This window comes from Siphateles boraxobius, unplaced genomic scaffold (genome assembly GCF_051911475.1).
Source record: "Siphateles boraxobius isolate OS27281-9 unplaced genomic scaffold, OSU_SipBor_1 72, whole genome shotgun sequence".
NCBI lineage: Eukaryota > Metazoa > Chordata > Actinopteri > Cypriniformes > Leuciscidae > Siphateles > Siphateles boraxobius.
The window spans coordinates 1,629,345-1,653,105 of record NW_027509200.1 but is presented as its reverse complement, the minus strand read 5'-3'; the positions used below and the strand labels follow the sequence as shown (position 1 = coordinate 1,653,105).

General features: G+C 42.8%; 1 protein-coding gene and 1 pseudogene across 2 annotated transcripts in view; both read left to right on the top strand.

Annotated features, from left to right (window-relative positions):
• LOC143724322 (protein NLRC3-like) overlaps positions 1-5,992 on the top strand; it is a 72,569-nt pseudogene extending 66,577 nt beyond the window's left edge. Inside the window, exons 4-6 of the transcript XR_013197351.1 lie at positions 3,498-3,582; positions 3,870-4,065; positions 4,158-5,992. The product of XR_013197351.1 is annotated as a protein NLRC3-like (transcript). The remainder of the gene's footprint in view (positions 1-3,497; positions 3,583-3,869; positions 4,066-4,157) is intronic.
• Positions 1-23,761, top strand: part of LOC143724299 (NACHT, LRR and PYD domains-containing protein 12-like) — a 575,203-nt gene that overhangs the window by 515,168 nt on the left and 36,274 nt on the right. The gene's annotated exons all lie outside the window — the stretch shown is intronic.

Below are 23,761 nucleotides of genomic sequence, written 5' to 3'. Positions count from 1 at the left end.
GGGAACTGGTGGTGTTTTTAAACAGTGAGTGAAGTGACTGAAGATTGGCGACAGGTGAAGGTGACAGGTGCAGGTGATTAGAACTCAGGAGATGCGGAACGAGTGGGGCGGAGTGTAGAGGTCTGACGCTGGCGCTGGTGTATCCATGGGGTACCTTAGGGTCTAATCCTAACCCTAAGGTATAGGAAGGGACCATCCTGGTGGTGGTGGGGAGGATGGAGGGGAAGGAACCATCTTGGAGGTGGTGGGGTGGATGGAGGTAAATGAAAGCGTCAGCATCTGCAAACTCAAACCTGTGTAAGTACCGGTCTTTTATGCCACAAGTATTCGACATGATTGGATAGATGAGAAGGTAATAAGTGACGTACAATTGAGTCTTCCTGGTAGAACGTAACGCTAAAGCTTCCATTGTCTCCACTCCTCAAGAACGAGTTTGATCGCCAGAAGTTCCCGTTGCCGATGTCATAATTCTGCTCCGCCGGGGACATCTTCTTGGAGAAGAAGGCACATGGATGGAGTCGAGGTGGCTTCCCCTGCCGCTGTGATAGGACCGCTCCTACCCCGGTGAGTGAGGCGTCTACCTCGACGAGAAACGGAAGATCTGGGTCTGGATGAACTAGGGTAGGAGCGGAGGTGAAAGAGGTTATAAGTTTCTCAAACGCATTGGTGGCTTTGGTGGTCCAGGACAGAGACTTGGCCCCTTTCTTCAGGAGTGAGGTGATAGGTGCACTGATCTGACTGAAACCTTGAATGAATCTTCTGTAGAAGTTTGCGAAGCCCAGAAAACGTTGTAGTTATTTTATGTTGGAGGGTAGTGGCCAATTGGAAACAGCTTCCACCTTCCTCTGGTCCATGGTGATTCCGTGAGGAGTGATTACATAACCCAGGAAATGGATAGTTTCTTGATGAAACTAACACTTCTCCAGTTTCAGGTAGAGCTGATGATCGCACAGACGTTGAAGAACAGATTTGACATGATGGTGGTGCTCGAACCGGTTGGAAGAGTATGAGGATATCGTCTATGTAAATGATGACAAATTGGTGCAGGAAATCTCTGAAGATCTCATTCATGAACCCCTGAAATACTGCAGGAGCGTTGGACAGTCCGAAGGGCATAACCCTATATTCGTAGTGGCCAGCAAGAGTGATAAACGCTGTCTTCCACTCGTCTCTCTTCCTGATCCTCACCAAATTGTAAGCACTGCGCAGGTCCAGTTTCGTGAAGATCCGAGCACCACGAAGTTGTTCCAGAGCTGCTGGGACCAGAGGAAGGGGATATAGATACTTAACGGTGGAGTTATTGAGGCTCCGGTAGTCAACACAGGGGCACAAGCCTCCGTCTTTCTGGCCTACGAAAAATAAACTAGAAGCGGCAGGGGACATAGATGGACGAATGTAGTCTTGACGGAGAGTCTCCTCAATGTACTCCTCCATGGCCTTCTGTTCCGGGATGGACAGTGGATAGATCTTACCACGCAGTAGAACCGCCCGAGGCAGCAGGTCGATCGCACAGTCCCATGGCCGATGTGGTGGAAGTTTGGTGGCCAGTTGCTTGTCGAAGACATCCTGGAATGCCTGGTAGGTGGCTGGTATCTTATGATGATCGCTGGTGGGTGGACTTTCGACAGAGGTGGAACATATAGAGATATCATGGACTGGAGATGCTGATGAGTGCTGAATCTTCTTGAATCTTGTGAGAAGAAGTTGTTTCCCCATTGGCAAATCTCACCCGAAGACCAGCAGATGTTAGGAGAGTTCCAGCCACGGGCGTCCCAGGATGATATCTGCCGTTGAACCCTCCAACACCGGAAACGACAAATCCTCCTCGTGAAGGCATCTGATCTTCATGGTGATGGTGGGACTACTGTGACATATCCGCCCACGACCGAGCGGTTTTCCTAGGATGGATTGAATATGAAGAGTCTGAGGAGTAAGTCTCTGGTGGGTTTGAAGCTTTTGTAGGGTGGAGAGTGAAATGAAGTTGCCAGCGGAACCAGAGTCGATTAACGCTTGCGCTGAAAGAGATCGTTGGAGGTAAGTGAGCCGAACCGGAGTATATTTCATTTGTGAAATGGGTGACTGGAGACGTACTGTACTCACCGCCGGTCGTGGGGGACGAACGGGACAGGAGATGAGCAGGTGGCCGGCGGTTCCACAGTAGAGACACAGGTTATTATTGATGTGACGTTGACGTTCAGCTAAGAAAAAAAATTTGTTGAATTGATATGCATAGGTTCTGGTGCTGAAGGGTTGACAGAGGTTGCGGGGCGAGGAGGAGGCAGTGCAGCGCTATCGAGATGGCAATGAATGGATGATATGGGTTTGACAAAGTCTCTTATCTGTTGCAGGAAGTTTGATGAGATCCAGGTTGAAGAAGGCAGACAGGTTGAAGACTGGAGATCCGGATGGAAGGGCGAGAAGGTCGGTGATGCAGGTAAGCATTTGAAGCAGGTAAGGAAGTTGGTGTTTTAGGCTTGGTATGAGAGAGTCTGTAAATCTATGGTGAATCGACGAGACCTGACACTGAATGAGGGAACTGGTGGTGTTTTTAAACAGTGAGTGAAGTGACTGAAGATTGGCGACAGGTAAAGGTGACAGGTGATTAGAACTCAGGAGATGCGGGACGAGTGAGCGGAGTGTAGAGGTCTGACGCTGACGCTGGTGTATCCATGACAGATATGAAGACTATGCAGTGTTATGTAATTAATTACCCTACTTTATTAAATTTCGGTAACTGAAAATTATTATAACTGCCTGAAGAGCACGGTTTATTTAATTTGTATATTGTATTTATTTGTGCTTTTGCTTTTAATCTGATTGTTTGTTCTTATTTTATTACTGAATGTTTACTTGTCTTTATAAAAATGTAGGCTATTAAATTTTTATTAGTTAAGCTAGTTTTAGCTGTGGTATAGAAATTGGAAAAAAGGATTAAAAAATGTTGGTGTCAAAACTGCCTATATATTTGTGACATGGCTGGTGAAAAATATTTTTGGCTGGTAAATTTTCTTAAATTACCGGCAATTGGAAGCTGTGGCAAAATCTTAGTTTTAAGCCCTGTATATATCCATCATCCAACTATAGTTATAAATGGACAATTGCACAGCTAGACTGCATTTATTTACTATTTGAAACATTAAACCTTTTCAAATGAGACTAAAGTATCACTTGTAGTAAAGTGTTTTCTCTCTCTTTCTGTTCTTTGTGTCATCAGTGTAAGAACAGGCTCACATGTGTCCAGCTCTGTGTCTCTGAAGAATGATCAATCTAAACAAGGAGGACCAACAAACTTCAGTGAGAAAACACCATCATCTAAAAGGTATTTTGTGTTACTTTTTTTTTTTTTTGTCACACGTTGACTGTTTAACAGTTGTATCAGTAAATACCAATCATCAAACATGTTTAGATCAAATATTTTTCAGAGTATTCACAGCTAATGCTTATTTCTCTTTCTGTAAAATATCAGTAAGTATTCTATTTTACTAATTTGATTACAGGCTTTATTATGAGACATTAGACTCAGACGTTCAGACTCACAGGAACCACGAGAATTTCAAAGACAATCTTCTAGGGATCTTCCAGGTCGGAAAACATATTTTTTATAAATGTTTAATATTTATAACAAACAAATGTTATTGAACATTATTAAAATGTATTAAATTTTAATGTAGTAAATTTATTAAAAATGTCTTGATCACTTATTTTTTCTTTTTAACACATTTTAGCACAACATGGTGAGCATATTAGTCTTAACTGGATTTTTTTTTTATGTACATGTATTATAATTATTGAATAGTGTTGACCAAATATAGATGTACAATTTGTTTTAAATTGTGTTATTCTGTCTTTTCTCTTACGTTTGTTCGTAGGATCTTGAGAGCAAAATAATCACATTTCTGAAGAATGAGCTGGAGAAGTTAAAGAAAATATTACAAAATGAGAACACACAACACTTTGTGAAGGACTTTAATGAGAACAGATCCAGTATCAAATCAGCAGCTCTTGATCTCACACTACATTACCTGAGAGAGATGAAGCAAGATGAAGCTGCTGATGCTCTAGAAGGTAAGAGACTCATGATCATCCGTCTGATTGTCTCTTATAAATGTAGGAGAGAAAATGAAGGCTAAAACTATCTATTTTCTGTTCCTGTTTAGATGAGCTGTTCTTCATTCATCAGCTGAAATGTGGCCTAAAGAAGAAGTATCAATGTGTGTTTGAAGGAATTGTGAAGCAAGGTGACTCCACACTTCTGAATAACATCTACACAGATCTCTATATCACTCAGGGTGGCAGTGAACAGGTCAATGCTGAACATGAGGTGAGACAGATTGAAGTTGCTTCCAGGCGTCATGAAGCACAAGAGATACAGGTTGAATGCACACATTTGTTTGAAGCACCTGAACAAAACAAGGAGATCCGAACTGTACTGACAAAAGGAGTCGCTGGCATCGGGAAATCAGTCTCTGTGCAAAAGTTTGTTCTGGACTGGGCTGAAGGAAAAGAAAATCAAGATATCAGCTTCATATTTCCTCTTCCATTCAGAGAGATGAACTTAAAGGAGAAAGAAAAACTAAGTGTGATGGACCTTATAACTCAATTTTTCCCAGAGACAAAAGGACTGAACCTTACAAGAAGGAATCAATTCAAAGTGCTGTTCATCCTTGATGGACTGGACGAATGTCACCTTCCTCTGAAGTTTGATTGTAATGAGACGTGACGTGATGTATCGTCACCAGCCTCTCTGGATGTTCTCCTAACGAACCTCATGAAGGGAAATCTGCTTCCTTCTGCTCTCGTCTGGATCACCACCAGACCAGCAGCTGCCAGTAAGATTCCTCCTGACTGTATCGACCGGCTGACAGAGATACGAGGATTCAGCGACGAACAAAAGCAAGAGTACTTCAAAAAAAGATTCAGAGATGAGAATCAGGCCAACACAATCATAGATCATGTTAAAAAATCAAAGAGTCTCTTTATCATGTGCCACATCCCAGTCTTTTGCTGGATTTCAGCCACTGTTCTCCAGAACATTCTGGAGGAGAAAAGAAATACTGATGTGAAAAACACTCAGGCTGAAGAGATCTCTAAAACACTGCAGGAATCAAACACTGAAGACACTCCCAAGACTCTGACACAAATGTACACACACTTTCTCCGCTTTCAGATCCAGCAGAGCCGCCGAAAGTATGATGGAGAATACACACCAGATGTTTCCTGGGATAAAGACACCATCCTTTCACTGGGGAAACTGGCATTTCATCAGCTGGAAAGAAACAACCTGATCTTCTATGGCACAGACCTGGAAGCCTGTGGTATTGACGTCTATAAGGCATCAGTGTACTCAGGCATGTGTACCCAGATCTTTAAGGAGGAAACCGGGATTATTCTTGGTACCATGTACTGCTTTGTTCACTTGAGCATTCAAGAGTTTATTGCAGCCCTTTATGCACATCTGTTTCTAGACATCAACGAGAAAAGTGTGTTTGATCATGAGTCTACAGAACAGGAAAACAGAAATAAAACCATGATTGATTTTCTCAAGACTGCAGTGGACAAGGCGCTCGAGAGTGACAATGGACACCTGGATCTTTTCCTTCGCTTCGTCCTCGGTCTGTCACTCCAGTCCAATCGACGACTCTTACGAGGTCTGTTGACACAGCGAGACGGCAATGACCAGAGCAACAAGGAGATAGTTCAGTACATCAAGCAGAAATTAGAAGATAATCTTCCTGCAGAGAGATCCATCAATCTGTTCTACTGTCTGAATGAACTGAACGACCAAACTCTGGTGAACGAGATTCAGACCCACCTTAGCAAAGGAAGTCTCTCATCTGGTGACCTTTCACCTACCCAATGGTCTGCTTTAACCTTTGTGTTGTTGACATCAGAGGAAGAGCTGGAGGAGTTTGAGCTTCAGAAATTCAAGAAATCAGATGAGTGTCTCGTTAGATTATCGACAGTCATCAAAACCTCCAGAAGAGCTCTGTAAGTCTTTTAATATATTTTTTCATGTTTTACTCTATTCTGAAAAATGCATTTATCTACATTACTCTATAGTGATTCTCCATCATGAACATTCATACGTAACCCTGCAAAGCCTGACATATGAAATAATAGTTATTATTATATTATATAATAGAAAATATAAAATTTTTAATGAAGACAGTTTATCAAACCTTTAGGCAAAATATAAAAGAACATACAGAAATGTTAGCATATTTATTTTATACCATTTGATACACCAGACTTTTATGACTTATATAGAATTATATATTAGCTCATACTCAAGGTGGTGGGGGGGGGGGGGGGGGGGGGGGGGGGGGGTATATTTTGTTTATTTTTTATAATGTAATAATTTCACAGTTAATCTCCAAATTAATGTAGAGACAACATAAAGACAGTATATTTTAAATATTTGTTTAATGGATTATTTTTATGAATGAAGGCCAGTGTCACTGATATTAATACAGCTATTGATGCTTGGATAAAAAAAGATTGTCCCCAATTTTAAATATTAATTATAGCCATTCATCATTAAAGTGAAATTGACAGCTATACAGGTTTTTTTTTTTTTTTACTTTTATTCGGTTTAAAAATAGAATAACTTTTACTTTAAGTGAACTTCAAACAATCCTCACATGAACCCCATAATAAATGTCATATTTACTTGTGCCCTTCCTTCCTGTCTAACATATACAGAACACTATACAGAAATTGAATAAACTTATCAAACAGTCTGCACTGAATTAGATTAAATATCGATTAATCCTTATTAAAGCTACAAACGTTTTTTAGTCAAGAGCAGGGAGTAATTGTCTCTGTTCCCTTTGTTATTTGTTTAACTTTACTGACAGAAAGCTTTATTGGCTGCTGTCCCTTTAAAACCAGCCGCTGCTGAAAAAGACGCGGATCTCACATGCGCCTCATTCTCTCACAACTCTTTACGTTAATTTAACCCTCTGGGGTCTAAGGTGTTTTTGGGGTCCTTGAGATGGTTCGACATGCCCTAACATTTGTGCTTTTTTCAGTTGCTTATAAACATATTAATGGCAAAGGTGTCATTACACTCTATTTAGCACAAACAGGGCTAGCATAATATGTGAGCAACATGTATGCAACATGTTTGTATTTTTGAGAGAATAATGTTTATGCATGGTTATTGAAAAGTTTCTGAAATAAGGCCGCAAAACGCAAAACACATACTAAATATGTTTCCACAATACTTTTGACTAATGGATATTGTCGCCTAGAGCTTTTGCTTCAAAATGATCAGAAAATCATCCTGCCTAATCATTCACATAAAACAATAGATTGATTTAAATTTTGTAAAACTTTTTGTTTTGAAAGGCAATATGCGTGGGGGCCGTAATTAATTATGTGGTTCACACCTGAGAAGACAATGACCCGCATAATGAGCTTCATAATAAGCCTTTCATTCAGGTGTGTCTCACAAGAAAGAATGCAAGGACAAAATATATGTGTGTGTATATATATATATATATAAATGAAAGTCAAAAGCACATTTTAGTACATAGTCATAGCTGGAAACAAATCCGGTTCAAATAGGCTATGTGGGCCATTCTACAGAATTGGTTCAAAGTTAGAATTGGAAACATCTTGAAAAGAAAATAGTCTTTTTCCATAGATTTCTTATAAAGTATTATTTTAGTATTATAAGTAGGCCAATACATTTTATAATACATATTTCAAAGTTAAGGATTCATTACTTTGATGTAGCTTAAATTGGAACAAAAACTATAATAACACCTACAGTAGTAAATGAGATAATTTGACAAAACATACTATGTATTTAACATATGAGCAGAAACTATCTAACAAAAGCTTATTTGATGTCTATTTTAGATTAAAAACTTTATAATCTTGTCACAGAATGCACACGAGAGAAAAGGTAGATCCAAGCGCAGCTTATTAGGGTAATCCGTACTCAACATCCGTAAACATCCAGGCAAAAGGTCAAAATCCATAAATGACAGTCCAAAAACAAGAAACAATACAGAGTGGAACAGGGAAGTGCAATACGACAGAAAACAAGGAATCCACAATGAACACAGAAACAGACAGGGTATTTATACACACAGAACTAACAGGGTAATGAGAAACAGCTGTGTGCAATGATCAAATGATGAGAACAGACAAAGGACTATGGGAATTGCAGTTCATAGTGAGTTGGTGACGATATGGGGAAGAGCCCTCTAGTGGACACCCAGGGGAACACATACCAGACACTGTGACAAATCTTTCCAAAACTAGTCAACGAAATGTTGTCTTTCATATTTTGTCTGTCTCTGGCTCTCTTAAATGCTTATTTGTATGTGTTGTTTAATGTAATAATAATGTCATGCAATACGTAAATCACTGAGAGATTTACAAATAAACATTTATCAAAAACCTGTTGTATCAAATTTGATGTTCAAATTTTGATGCTACAAATTATATTTTATCAAGTTCAAAATCTTTTTTTCATATAATTTTTATTTTTTTTCTAATTTAGTAAATATTAAATAAAATAACGATACTCGGTTACTAACGTAACCTCGGTTCTCTCTAGAGAGGGAACGAGTATTGCGTAAGTTTAGCTTACGCTACGGGAAAGATTCATCTTCTCGAGATACTGAAGCCAAAAAATTATCCTTAATTTTGTATACCTTGTCAACACAGTGCAGCAGCTAGCAGACCTAGAGCAGGCCATCTCGCGTGCTCATTGGCTGCCCTGCGGGCAACTGCTGCAGCCTACCAGTGAGCCCGGCGTGACGTCACGCCCAATGAAGGGCACCCGCGCCTTTATAGAGTCACAGCCCGCCAGATAGGCGTGGCTTAGCGTATAAAATAGGGGCTGTAGGCTGAATTCTCTGGTTTTTCGACGACTGAAGCGAAGTCGCTCGTGGCGCGAGCACGGCCGGTTACGCAATACTCGTTCCCTCTCTAGAGAGAACCGAGGTTACGTTAGTAACCGAGTATCGTTCTCTTACGAGAGGTTCTCTCGTATTGCGTAAGTTTAGCTTACGCTACGGGAACACTTTGTCAACGCCGTGCGCGCCAAGCATCCACATGAGACCCCGAGCTTGAGGGGAACCCCATAAGTGGAAAAAATAAGGTGGCCAGCCACGCGGGCCATCACTTGTACATAAGCACACATAGGGAATACAGAGCAGCGCGCCGGTCTGTATAGTCATATGGCCCATACCCTACTTAGTGCAGCTCAACCAGGAGAGCTGAGTCATGAAAGTGATCTGAGCAGGAGATCTGGGCAGAATACACCTCTTTTTCAGACTGACAACAGTTTAGCCTGCAAGGCAGGAACTTCTAGGTTATAAAACCTGACAAAGGTAGACGGGGAGCTCCAGCCCGCCGCTACACATATGTCATGGATAGAAATTCCACTGGACCATGCCCACGACGAGGCCACGCCTCTCGTGGAATGAGCCCTGATGCGCAGAGGGCATTGCAGACCTTTTGACGCGTAAGCTGCCGCTATAGCGTCCACTATCCATCTGGACAGGCTCTGTTTCGAGGAGGCGAGCCCCTTGGCGCGCCCACGAAACGAAAAGCTGTTCCGAACGCCTGAAGGAGGCGGAGCGCGTAATGTAAAATCTCAGCGCTCTGACAGGGCAGAGGAGATTCACATCACTTTCGCTGTCAGATGCTGGGAGAGCTGACAGCGAAATAACTTGCGCTCTGAATGGAGTGCCCATCACTTTAGGGACATAACCATGTCTAGGTCTGAGGATGACTTTAGAGTCATTTGGTCCGAACTCAAGACACGACGCGCTGACAGACAGCGCGTGCAGATCCCCTACACGTTTTACTGACGACAGTGCAGTCAGAAAAACGGTTTTTAGTGATAGATATTTCAACCCCACGGAGTCTAGTGGTTCAAATGGAAAAGCTTTCAGGGCCTCGAGGACCAATGAAAGATCCCACATGGGAACCGACGGGGGGCGCGGCGGATTCATCCTTCTAGCTCCTCTAAGGAAGCGGATGACCAACTCATGTCTTCCCAGTGACTGGCCGTGCGTCGATTCCGCGAACGCTGCCACGGCCACCATGTATACTTTGAGCGTGGATGGGGACCTTCCCTTATCCAACAGCTCTTGTAGGAAGGTGAGCAGCTGCGCCACCCCGCATGTCCGCGGGTCCAGACCTCTGTCGGTGCACCATCCAGAGAACACCGACCATTTAGACGCGTAGAGCCTTCTCGTGGAAGGGGCTCTAGACTGCGTGATCGTGTTCATCACTCCTTCTGGCAGGGCAACGAGTACCCGTTGATCAACCATGCATGCAGAGACCAGCGCTCTGGATGGGGATGCCAGATCGTGCCGCGAGCCTGAGAGAGGAGATCTGCCCTCACCGGAATCGGCCACGGAGCTGTATGTGACAGCCGTGCCAGTTCTGGGAACCAAGTCTGATTCTCCCAATGCGGGGCTATGAGAAGCACCGAGTGGCGCGTTTCCCTGATTCTCTTGATCACCTGTGGCAACAGAGAGACCGGAGGGAAAGCATATAGCGGGAGGCTGGGCCAAACCTGGGCCAGCGCGTCCTCGTCCTTCGAGAAGAACGTCGGGCATTGAGCGTTGTCTTTTGACGCAAACAGGTCGACTTCCGCTCTGCCGAATAGGCGCCACAGTTTCTGGACCGTTTGGGGGTGCAGGGACCATTCCCCTGGGGGAACATTGTCCCTGGACAGTTTGTCTGGGCCGTCGTTCAAATGGCCAGGCACATGCGCCGCCCTCAGCGAGCACAGGTTCATCTGTGACCAAATAAGGAGGCGTTCCGTCAGATTGCAGAGATTTCTGGATCTGACACCGCCCTGACGGTTTACATAGGATACCACAGATGTGTTGTCCGAGCGGACAAGAACATGCTGGTCCTGTATGAACGGGAGGAAGCACTTCAGCGCGTTCTCGACCGCTATCATTTCCAGACAGTTTATGTGAAAACCCTTCTCCTGGTCTGACCACTGGCCAAAGGTCGGCCTGCCCTCGAACAGCGCGCCCCAACCCGAGTTGGACGCGTCTGTCGAGATGACTTTCCGATAAGAGATGGTTCCCATCATTACTCCCTGTTGGTACCAGTCGGCCACTAACCAGGGCTGCAGAGCTGTTATGCAGGTCTGAGTCACTCTGATTTTCTGGCCGCCAGACACCCAGGCTCAGCGAGGCACGCGAGCGTTCAACCAGCGTTGGAGCGGGCGCATGCGCAGTAGGCCCAGCTGGAGCACCGCTGCAGCTGATGCCATACAGCCCAACATCCTTTGAAATGTTTTCAAAGGGAGAAAGCTGCCCTTCCGGAAAGATGCGGCTAGGTGGCGAACACGGCGCGCGCGCTGTGTCGATAAACGAGCCGTCATGGTCACCGAGTCCAGTTCTATTCCTAAAAAGGAAATTGACTGGCTGGGCAGTAATGAGCTCTTGGTCCAGTTGACTGTGAGACCCAAGCTTTCTAGAAGCACTGTTCTGTGAGATAGTAGTTCTGTCTCTGACTGTGCCAATATCAGCCAATCATCCAGATAGTTCATTATGCGCAGCCCCTGACTTCTCAGGGGGGCGAGCGCCGTGTCCATGCACTTTGTAAATGTACGGGGTGCCAGGGACAGGCCGAACGGCAGGACGGTGTATTGATATGCCTGACCGTCGAAGGCGAATCTCAAAAATTGCCTGTGACGGGGTACTATCTGAATCTGAAAATAGGCATCCTTCAGATCTAGAGAAATAAACCAGTCCCTCGGGCGAACGTGCGCGAGGATTTTCCTGGTCGTAAGCATTTTGAACGGTCTTTTTGCAAGCACTTTGTTCAAATATCTCAGATCTAGGATAGATCTGAAGGCTCCGTCCTTCTTGGGTACGAGTAAATATCGGCTGTAAAAGCCTGACTCGCTCAAGTCAAGTCAAGTCATCCTCATTTATATAGCGCTTTTAACAATGTAGATTGTTTCAAAGCAGCTTTACAGAGATAAACATATAATTTAAGGTAACAGAGATTGGTTTGGTTTTATAGTGGCTCTTGAAAAATGTTTTTTCCAGCTAAAGTTAGTTTTGATTGATTCACTTCCGTCTAAATGATCATTTGTTATTAAATTAGGGGCCGCTAAGACGACACCGTTCTCTCTAAATAGACTTTAAACGTGAACCTGTGATAGACGCTGATGGCGTTCACATGCGCATTAAGAATTGATTCTATAGTTATGTGCGTTTGAATATATGTGCGCAGGTTTGTAATTCCCCACAAACCATGCCCAAACAAACCACTCGTCTATAAATTTTGATGCAGAACTTTCTATTTTATCACCCTGGGCAGGTACACGAACCGAAAAATTCCACAACGCTTTATCTGTAGAGTGGTATAGGGATCCTCCATAGGGAGAGGCTAGATGGCACTTCAGCACTGCATTGTCAACAGGTCCAGGCGAAAGTCCTTCGTCAGATCTGGAAACGGCCTGGATCCAGCAGGCTGCGGGAAAACCTCGGGATAAACAAAGACACTAAAATTAGCGTAGATGCCATTCTTCTTATGATGTAACGAGTACATCAGGATTTGAGGGAAGTGTTCCCAGTTCTGGCTGACCTAATCTAAGCAGCCTAATATTGAATTATAGAAGTCTATAGAGTGTTATGTGAATGCTAGGTCAAAGAGATGTGTTTTTAGTCTAGCTTTGAACTGACAGACTGTGTCTGCTTCCCGTACAATGTTAGGAAGATTGTTACAGAGTTTTGGTGCTAAATAGGAAAAGGATCTTCCGCCAGCAGTCGATTTAGATATTCTAGGTATTATCAACTGGCCGGAGTTTTGAGATCGCAATAGACGTGTAGGACTATAATGCGTTAAGAGCTCGCTCAAGTACTGGGGAGCTAAACCATTTAGTGCTTTGTAAGTAATCAGCGATATTTTAAAATTTATACGATGTTTAATAGGGAGCCAATGCAGTGTTGACAGAACCGGGCTAATATGGTCGTACTTCCTGGTTCTGGTAAGAACTCTAGCGGCTGCGTTTTGAACTAGCTGTAGTTTGTTTATTGAGCGTGCAGGGCAACCACCCAGTAGAGCATTACAATAATCTAGCCTTGATGTCATGAACGCATGAACTAGTTGTTCCGCATTTGTCAATGAGAGCATATGACGTAATTTAGATATATTTTTAAGATGGAAAAATGTTGTTTTACAGACACTAGACACGTGACTTTCAAATGAAAGATTGGTATCAAAGAGCACACCCAGGGTCCTAACTGACGACGAGGACTTAACAGAGCAGCCATCAAGTGTTAGACGGTATTCTAGGTTATTACGTGGGGAAGTTTTTTGTCCAATAATTAGAATCTCTGTTTTTTCAGAATTTAGAAGTAGGAAATTACTAGTCATCCAATTTTTTATATCAACTATGCATTCCGATAATTTTGTGAATTGGTGAGTTTCGTTAGGTTTGGAAGAAATATAGAGCTGAGTATCATCAGCATAACAGTGAAAGCTAATTCCATGTTTCCTAATGATATCTCCTAAAGGTAGCATGTACAGAGTGAACAGCAGCGGTCCTAGTACTGAGCCTTGTGGTACGCCATACTGAACTTGTGATCGATAAGACATCTCTTCATTTACTGCTACAAACTGATAGCGGTCAGATAAATATGATTTAAACCATGCTAATGCAATTCCACTAATGCCAACATAGTTTTCTAGTCTTTTTAAGAGAATGTCGTGGTCAATGGTGTCAAATGCAGCACTAAGATCAAGTAACACTAATAGAGAGATACAACCACGATCGGATGATAAGAGCAAATCATTTGTGACTCTAATGAGAGCTGTCTCAGTGCTATGGTACGGTCTAAATCCGGACTGGAAATCCTCGCAGATACCATTTCTTTCAAGAAAGGAACACAGTTGTGAGGATACTGCCTTTTCTAGTATCTTTGACAGAAAAGGTAGATTTGAGATCGGCCTGTAATTGACTAATTCTGTAGGATCAAGTTGCGTTTTTTTAACAAGCGGTTTAATCATAGCCAGCTTAAAGGTTTTTGGTACGTATCCTAGAGACAAAGATGAATTAATGATGTTAAGAAGAGGATCTATGACTTCTGGAAGCATCTCTTTCAGTAGTTTAGTCGGTATAGGGTCTAACATACATGTTGTCGATTTAGATCAATTAACGAGTTTGCAAAATTCTTCCTCTCCTATGGCAACAAATGAATCAAATTTTACCTCGGGGAGACTATAATGCACTCCCTGATGTGATGCTGTAGTAGACGGTTGCATAGTTATAATTTTGTCCCTAATATTATCAATCTTATAAGTGAAGAAGTTCATAAAGTCATTACTGCTGTGTTTCTTGGAAACTTCTGGGCTTGAAGCTTTCTTTTTCGTTAGTGTAGCCACTTTTTCAAATAAATACCTAGGATTATGTTTATTTTCTTCTAATAAGGTTGAAAAATAAGCAGATCTAGCAGCTTTTAAAGCCTCTCTGTAAGCAATCGAGCTCTCCTTCCATGAAATCCGAAATACCTCTAGTTTTGTTTTCTTCCAGTTGCGCTCCATTTTTCTGGCTGCTCTCTTAAGGGCCCGGGTGTGCTCGTTGTACCACGGCGTTGGACTATTTTCTTTATTAATCTTCTTTAAGCGCAACGGAGCAACTGTATCTAAAGTGCTGGAAAGGAGAGAGTTAAAAGTTTCTGTTGCAATATCAAGTTCTTCTAAGCTATCTGGGATGCTGAGACGATGAAACTGATTAGGAAGATTATTGATAAAGCAATTTTTAGTGGCAGAAGTGATAGGTCTAACATACTTGTAACACGGAGTTGGCTTTGCAGCCTTGGCTAAATGTAATTTACATGAGACTAGATAATGATCTGAGATGTCGTCGCTCTGCTGCAGAATTTCAACAGCATCAGCATTGATTCCATGTGATAATATTAGATCTAGAGTATGATTACGACAATGAGTAGGTCCTGACACGTGTTGTCTAACTCCAATAGAGTTAAGAATGTCTTTAAATGCCAATCCCATTGCATCTTTTCCATTATCTACATGTATATTAAAATCACCAACAATTAGGACTTTATCTGCAGTCAATACTAATTCTGATAGAAAGTCAGCAAATTCTTTGATAAAATCTTTATGGTGCCCTGGTGGCCTGTATACAGTTGCCAGCAGAATTCTCAAACTTTATTTATCGTTTACATTATATATTTTTACATTAAGCACCAACACTTCAAAAGAAATATATTTTAAACTAGATTTTTTAGTGGTTTTGAAAATATTACTATAAATTACAGCAACACCTCCCCCTTTGCCTTTCAGGCGAGGTTCATGTTTATAACAGTAATCATGAGGGGTGGACTCATTTAAAGTAATGTAATCGTCTGGTTTTAGCCAGGTTTCTGTCAAACACAGCACATCTAGGTTATAATCTGAAATCATATCATTAACTATGTGTGCTTTTGAAGTAAGGGATCGAATATTCAGCAACCCAAGCTGTATCGTTTGCTCATCTGTATTATATCTATTTTTTATTTGTTGAATATCAATTACATTTTTAACCTTAGATCGGTTTGGACGTTTTTTGGATTTCCAAATTCGGGGAACAGACACAGTCTCTATATGATGATATCTAGGTGAAAGAGGCTCTATGTGATGGGATTTATCTGACCTTGGTGACGCGAGGCCGCTAGCAGACGGTCGGTTTAGCCAGTTTGTCTGCTTCCTGACCTGAGCCCCAGATTGTCATGTTTTGTCTCAAAGACTATGAGCCAAATTACTAGAGAGAAGAGCAGCACCATCCCAGGAGGGATGAATACCATCTCTTTTCAACAGGTCAGGTTTGCCCCAAAAACTTTTCCAATTGTCTATGAATTCTATATTATTTTGCGGACACCACTTAGACAGCCAGCCATTGAGTGATGACAATCTGCTAACTATCTCATCACTCCTTCGAACAGGAAGGGGGCCAGAGCAAATTACAGTGCCTGACATCGTACTTGCGAGTTCAAACACCTCTTTAATATTAATTTTGGTGATCTCCGACTGGCGGAGTCGAACATCATTACTGCCGACGTGAATAACAATCTTAGAGAATTTACGATTAGCATTAGCCAGCACTTTTAAATTTGCTTTGATGTCAGGCGCTCTGGCTCCCGGCAAACATGTGACTATGTTGGCTGGTGTCCCTATTTTCACATTCCGTGTAATAGAATCGCCAATTACCAGGGCACAATCAACAGAATTCTCAGTGGGTGTTTCACTGAGTGGGGCAAATCGATTTGCTGTGGTAATCGGAACGGAAGAGTGGTTTTTTGATCCAAGACTAGAGCGATCCCTCACTGTCACCCATCTGCCTGGCTGCACAGGCAATAATTCAGCCGGAACCGAATCATGTAAAGGGTTCCTATGCTAGGCGCATCCAAAATAGAATCTAAAGCTCTAGCACACTTACTATCCTAAATTAAAGTTTGGATGCGTGTTTCTAATTCTGAAATCTTCTCCGTCAGCCTGACTGTTTCCTTGCATTTATCACAAATAAACCCTATATTGCCGACGGGGAAGGCTATGCTAAACACGTAACATGAAGTGCAGGTGACAATAACAGGACAAGACATTACTCACCGTGTTTGTTGACTGATTCTTACTCACCTGGGCTTTTTATGAACTCAAGAGGCGCGGGCGAGCGAGAGAAAAATAAATAAATAACTGAGCGCACGGGTGGCGCGTTAACAGGCTAGCGAGTTACTAGCGTGTTGTTCTAACAATAACGGAAGCTAGCGATGTCAGGTTAATCTGAGATGTTGTCTAAGCTGTATTTAGTAGTATAAACAACTAGAAATGGTTGTAAATGTTGGTTCAAAACAGAAAGAAATACAAAGCTATTACGAGGCTTAGACGGAGCTTACAGCCTCGAAGCAAAGAAAACACAGCAGGCAGACAGTAGCAATCGATCAGGATCAGCTCAGAGAAGGCGGTACCTTTTCTATAGCCCCTTTGCACAGCAGCTTTGCTATTTCTGCGTGAAGTAGGTTTGCTACTTCCGCATTCACTATCTTGAAAGCGCGGGGGACGGCGTATGAATTGAAGTGTATAGCCCTGCTTTATTGTGCTCAACACCCATTCTGAAATCCCTGGGATAGTTTCCCACGCAGCTATGTGAGCCGCTAGGGGGCGAATGGCCTCCGGGTTCAGACCGCCGCCATTTGCGGGCTTGTGAAACTGAACCGGAGCACCGCGCTCTCGGTTCTGGGCAATGGCCGCTCGCTGACAGCCGAAACCGGCTGACTTATGTGAGATGTCCCGATCATAAGGGATGGGGAACATACTTTTACCACACTTTGACGCGCGAGCAGCGCTCTGGGCGGAAGAGCTCTCTGTAAGCGTGAGCGCGCGCACGCGGGCACGAGACTTACAACTGTATCTGACGCCTCGATCATAATAGATGGGGAGCGCTTTATTAACGCCCTGTGTTTTGTGATAACACTTAAACGCGCAGGCGGGGCCAGGGGGGGTTTGTGTTAGCAAGCGTGAGCGCTCTCTGGCGGGCACGAGACTTACGTTCATAACCTGCTTCTTTGATCGTGTAACAGAGCGGGCAGATAGTGGGCACAGACCTGTGGACACATTTCTTACATTCAACACTCGAGCGGCTTTTCTGCGCTTTATGAGAGTGTGCTCTGTGATTGACACGGGATTTGGAGTGCTTATGTGTAGGGGTGAACACTGGGGCGTGGGCACATTCACTACACTTAAAACACTGACGGCGTGAGCCGGACCAGACATTATACTCTTTTTGAGATTTCTCTGGGTCGCCGTGAAAACGGCGTTTGTGTGCAGGCGAGAGGGTGAATAAACCGGCTCGTTGGCTGCTAGTTGAACCACTGCAGTAGCCTGTTTGAAGGGGACTGACAGGGAAATTAACTTTGACGGCGGTGAGGCAGCAGCGGGACACGCGCGTCTTTTCTCTCTCGCTGTTAGGAGGGCTTCGCGTGCTCGGACTTCAGCGTGATTCTTTGCCGAGGCCCTCTGGGGGGCGGCGGTCTGTGACGGCTGTCTGAGAGCGATCTAGGGCGGCCGCCCTGACGTTGCTGCGAAGGCTGAGGCTGTGCTGGACGCTGGGTGCTGGTTCGCACAGGAGGCTGGCTTTGTCTCTTGCGAGAGCGGCCTGTGGCGGAACTCGACCGTCGCGGCAGGAAGAGGTTCATGGCCTGCGTGGTCTTTTGCACCACAGAGAAGCGGTCAACAATCCCGTTCACCGCTGGGGCCGAAGAGACCAGTGGGGGAAAGCGGCGCGTTCAGAAAGGTGGCTCGCTCAGTTTCTTTCATATCCGCAAGCGTTAACCAGAGGTGCCTCTCCGTCACGGTTAACGCAGCCATGGCTCGTCCGATGGCTTGGGCTGCGGCTTTGGTGCCGCGGAGAGAGAGATCCGTCGCGCTTCTCAAATCCGTAACCGCAGCTGGGTCCCGGCCCTTCTCATCCCATTCACGGAGGAGGTCGGCTTGCAGGATCTGAAGCACAGCCATCGAGTGTAGAGCAGACGCGGCCTGGCCCGAGGCGGCATAAGCGCGGCCGACCAAGGCGGAAGTGGCTCTGCAGGCTTTAGACGGGAGGGCTGACCGTGACCGCCATCTCGCGGAGGGCGGGCAAAGGTGCGCTGCCACCGCCTCTTCCACAGGGGGAATCGCTGTGTACCCTTTCTCGGCGGCGCCGTCCACTCGGGAGAGCGACGCGGAGGCCTGTGACTGAAGTCTAGCAGAAAACGGTGTATTCCATGACTTCGTCAGCTCCGCATGAAGTTCCGGCAGGAATGGAGCGGGCCTAGTTTCTGAAACTGCGCGGCGGCGACTTTGAAGGAAGCAGCCGTCGAGCCTGTTCGGCGCGGGCTCCTTCGGCAGCGACCACTCGAGCCCGAGACGGTCAACAGCTTGTGTCAGCAGGCGCATAAGTTCCGCGTCAGCTCCAGCGCGGGTACGGGTGGATTCCTGGATTCACGAGGTGGCGGAGTGAAGCGACCATTCCTCGCTGTCTGATGCCAGGATAGAGCAGCAGTCTCTTGTGACGTGTCCCTCGGACTCATCCTCCGAAGCGACGGCAGTGAGGCTCGCAAGCGGCAGCTGCGCGTCAGTGAGGAGAGGTGGGGAAGGCGAGAGTGAGGCTCGAGGGAGGTTCTCCGGCGAGCGCGTCGCTGTGGCCACAGGTTCCGGCTGTCTCAGGGAACGGCGCTTCTTTCTGCGCGGTCCCACAGGGGGCGGAGTGACTGCTGTGGTGTTGAAAACTTCGAGTCGAGCCCGCAGGGTCGACAGCGGAAGCTTCTCACAGAGCTCACAGCGTGACGTCACGCCGGGCTCACTGGTAGGCTGCAGCAGTTGCCCGCAGGGCAGCCAATGAGCACGCAAGATGGCCTGCTCTAGGTCTGCTAGCTGCTGCACTGCGTTGACAAGGTATACAAAATGAAGGATAATTTTTTGGCTTCAGTATCTCGAGAAGATGAATCTTTCCCCTAGCGTAAGCTAAACTTACGCAATACGAGAGAACCTCTCGTAAGAGAACTATAAATTTCTTTTCAGCAATTGTCATGGATGTGTAGCATATACAGGGTGTAACCCAGGGTAAAATTGACCTGAACACACCCTTCATTCATATTTTCGTGCAGGAGTCACATGGTAGTCTCAGTGAACGCTTTCAACAAATCATAGCACTTAAGCGCGTTTTTACAAGCTGCAGTGAGTTCCCCAATAAGTAGTGAGAGGGGGAAGCCACCGGAGCAGCTGCACTCGTGTCCACTACCAATGTTTTTAGAAGCTGACTGGTGCCGCGGTGTGTCGAATATCTGCGGGAATTGTGTGTGTGTGTGTGTGTGTGTGTGAATGAGAGTGGAGGGGGTGAGCAGAGCTGCAACAGCCTCCTACCAAACCCACAGGGGCTGATAATGTTGTTGGGCAGGTTCTGTTCCAGGTAATAATAGCTCGCCATCAACTAGCCCGCAACTGGCCGCACCTGGCCAATCCCTGCAGATATTCGACACACCGCAGCACCAGTCGGCTTCTAAAAACAACGGTAGTGGACACGAGTGCAGCACTCCGGTGGCTTCCCCCTCACACTACCGATTGGGGAACTCACCGCAGCTTGTAAAAACACACTTAAGTGCTATGATTGGTTGAAAGCGTTTACTGAGACTACCATGTGACTCCTGCATGAAAATATGAATGAAGGGTGTGTTCAGGTCAATTTTACCCTGGGTTACAGATGCTTCTTTACAATCTTTAAATTAGTGATATATCACCTATTGGTCACCCTTGCTCTCTAAGATATCGGCATCACCCATCGGTTGACCTTAAACTTGAAAAATAGGTTCTTAGGTTTAAGTAATCTTAGCTTTACTTAAATGTTAAATCATTAAAGATTTCATATCAAAAAGACGTGTATATGTGAATGGAGGCATTTTTAGAATTATAGTGAAAGGCCTTTAACACCCTGGGGTCGGCTATCGGGCCGGCGCGATAGTCTTGCTTTTTTTCTTATCAGTGCAAAAGAGACTCAAAATACTCTTTTGATTTTGATCTTACATATAATTGTTATACATCATCCGATCCTGTTAAGTGACTATTTTTTCGTGTATACTCACAATAAAATCAAAGTGTTGTGCTTTTTGTCAAATATAGAAAAATAAACATGATGCAACTTTTGTCTTCGCTCTGTCAGTGAAGTCCATTCTGAAACGTGACTGAAAATTAACTGTAACTCAGCGAATACTTGTCACACAGACACGAGAGATTTTTCTTTATGAAGCTTGAATTTTCTTCTTTTAAATGAAGTAATTTTTATAAAAAAACAAATATTCTCAGTTTATGTAATCTGTATGAAAAGTGAGAGATTTCAGTCGTTTTCTTTTCAGCTCATTATACCTCATTAAGTGTTAATGTGCCACGCCCACGGAGAGCGCATGCTATTCAAACGCAAATGATCTGAGGCAAACATGCAAACGCCAACATCAGCTGGATTATAAAACACATCAAGTTTAATAAGAATCTTGTACTTTACCTCATTTTGCTGTGCTGTGAGGAATAATACTATTTAATAATCCTGGAAAATGTACCAGAAGTGCTGGTAGTTTAATTTCGAGGAGCAACGGATCCAGCTGATATAGTAAGTAATTTATTCTTAAGTGCTTTGTTCTAATTGCGATATTGAATAGTGTCTGTAAACCGCAAAAAGACTGTTTAAATATGAATTGCTTGTCTGTCTGTGAATGATGAATGAACGGCACAGGCGCGTGCACGGGCTGTTGTTTACTACAGTTATACAGCGCATGTCTGTGCCATTCATTCACTCTCGCACCTACATTAGTAAACGTTATTTTTACATGAACACATCCAAACTATATTGCTAACGCCTACTAAGATGAGTAAAAATAGACTGAAACATGTTGAAATAAAATGTCTGTATAAGCAACAAACTTCAAATTAACTTGTATATGCTAATATATTATAAACACGATATGTTACAGACTAAATAAGAATGTTTAGACAAGATTTCGTTGATTAGTTTTGGATAGATTATAAAGTTTTTAGGCTACTGTAAAAAAAGACTATTGCCACAATAAATAAGATTTTGTTCGGCAATTTCTGCTCATATGTTAAATATATAGTATGGGATTTTTTGTCAAAAATAAAGTAGGTATAATGAATTATCAACTAAGATGTTATTATAGTGTTTGTTCCAATATTCAAACTAATGAATCCTTACCTTTGAAATACGTATGATAAAATGTATACTTTTTACAAAGAAATATTTTTAAAATTGTAATTGTTGTTGTAATTGTAACCTATTTGTAATTGGTTACAATTTCTAATTGTGATATTGATATATATATATATATACACATATATATATATATATATATAATTTATTTTGTCCTTGCATTCTTTGGTACCCCGTTACACACCTGTGTGAAAGGCTCATTATGCAGCTCATTATGCGGCCCATTATGCGGTCATTGTCTTCTCAGGTGTGAACACGCCTCCACGCATATTGCCTTTCCAAACAAAAAGTGTCTCATAAAATTTAAATCAATGTATTGTTTTGTGTAAATGATTAGGCAGGATGATTTTCAGATCATTTTGAAGCAAAAACTCTAGGCGACAACATCAATTAGTTAAAAGTCTTGTGGACACATATTTAGTATGTGTTTTGTGGCCTTATTTCAGAAACTTTAAGTTTTAGTTTGTACATACATGTTCCTCACGTATTATGGTAGCCCTGATTGTGCTAAATAGAGTGTAATTACACCTTTGCCATTAATAAGTTTATAAGCAACTGAAAAAAGCACAAATGTCAGGGCATGTCAAAATATCTCAATGACCCCAAAAACACTTTAGACCCCAGACGGTTAACTTGCCACAAAAGTGTAAACTGTCTCATCTAATAGTGTCTGTGAAGTCAAGTCAATTTGTTGAATATTAAGTGTCCCCAACTAAGCAAGCTAGAGGCAGCAGTGGCAAGAACCCAAACTCCATCAGGTGACCGAAATAGAGAAAAAAATCCTATAGCCTTACAAGCTATACATCTTAACACAAATATTTTTTTCAAACATGCTTTATTATATCTAGGAAATTTGTCACTGAAAAAAATATGAAATTTGTCACTAAAAACTGTAAAAAAAAAATACTAATGGACAGGAAATAGTAGTTTTTAAAGAGTAATGTTTGTTTAACTCAGCCTCTTTACTATGCTGTTTATGTAGAAATAAGAGTGGAACATAAATGCAATATTTGTATATAGAAAAATGTATGTGTTCCATCTAATTATGTGATGTGATTAATTTCCCTTGTAGGTTAAATGATTGTAACTTAACAGACAAAAGCTGTTCAGCTCTGGCTGCAGTTCTTGGATCAGATACCAATCTGAAAGAGCTGAACATGAACAATAATAATCTGCAGGATTCAGGAGTGAATATGCTCTGCACTGGACTGAATAATATAAAGTGTAAATTGGAGATACTGAGGTAAGTTGAGCCACAGGAGTCACATGACTAGAGTGAGATAACTTTTGTGAATAAAAGTTGCATTTCTTTGTTTAATATAAGTGAGTTTGTCTTTGTTCTATTGTTGTGTTTTTCATTCAAAATAATAATGAACCACAAACTCAGCATTTGTTTTAAAATTCAAAGATCTTTTATTTATCTGTTAAAACGTGAGTATACCATATCATCCTTCTTATTCATTTTGTTAATAAAAGTCCAATGTTTAATATAAGCGGATTTGTCATTGTACTATTTTATTATTGATGTATTTCCATTAATAATAATGAACTACAAACTAAGCATTTGTTTTATATTAAGGGAAAATCCAAATATCTTTCATTTATTAGTGTTGCAATGGGGGTATACCATGCCATCAGTCCTATTTCTTTTGTTGATAAAACTTTGATGTTTAATATAAGTGAGTTTGTCTTTGTGTGATTTTATTGTTATTGTGTTTTTTCATTGAGTAATATTGATGCGACATTAAGCAATACTTTTGTTCCAAGAAAAGGAAAGATCTAACGTTAAAGATCAGAATAAGAGCTACAAATCCTGAGCGTCATTGACAAATATATTTTCTTGTAAAATATGTGGTGTAATGGTTACACCTGCACTGGTACTTAAAGGGATAGTTCTCCCAAAAATGAAAATTAGCCCATGATTTACACTCCCTCAAGTCATCCTAGATGTATATGACATTGTTCTTTCAGATGTATACAATCTGAGTTACATTAATGTCCTAGCTCTTCCAA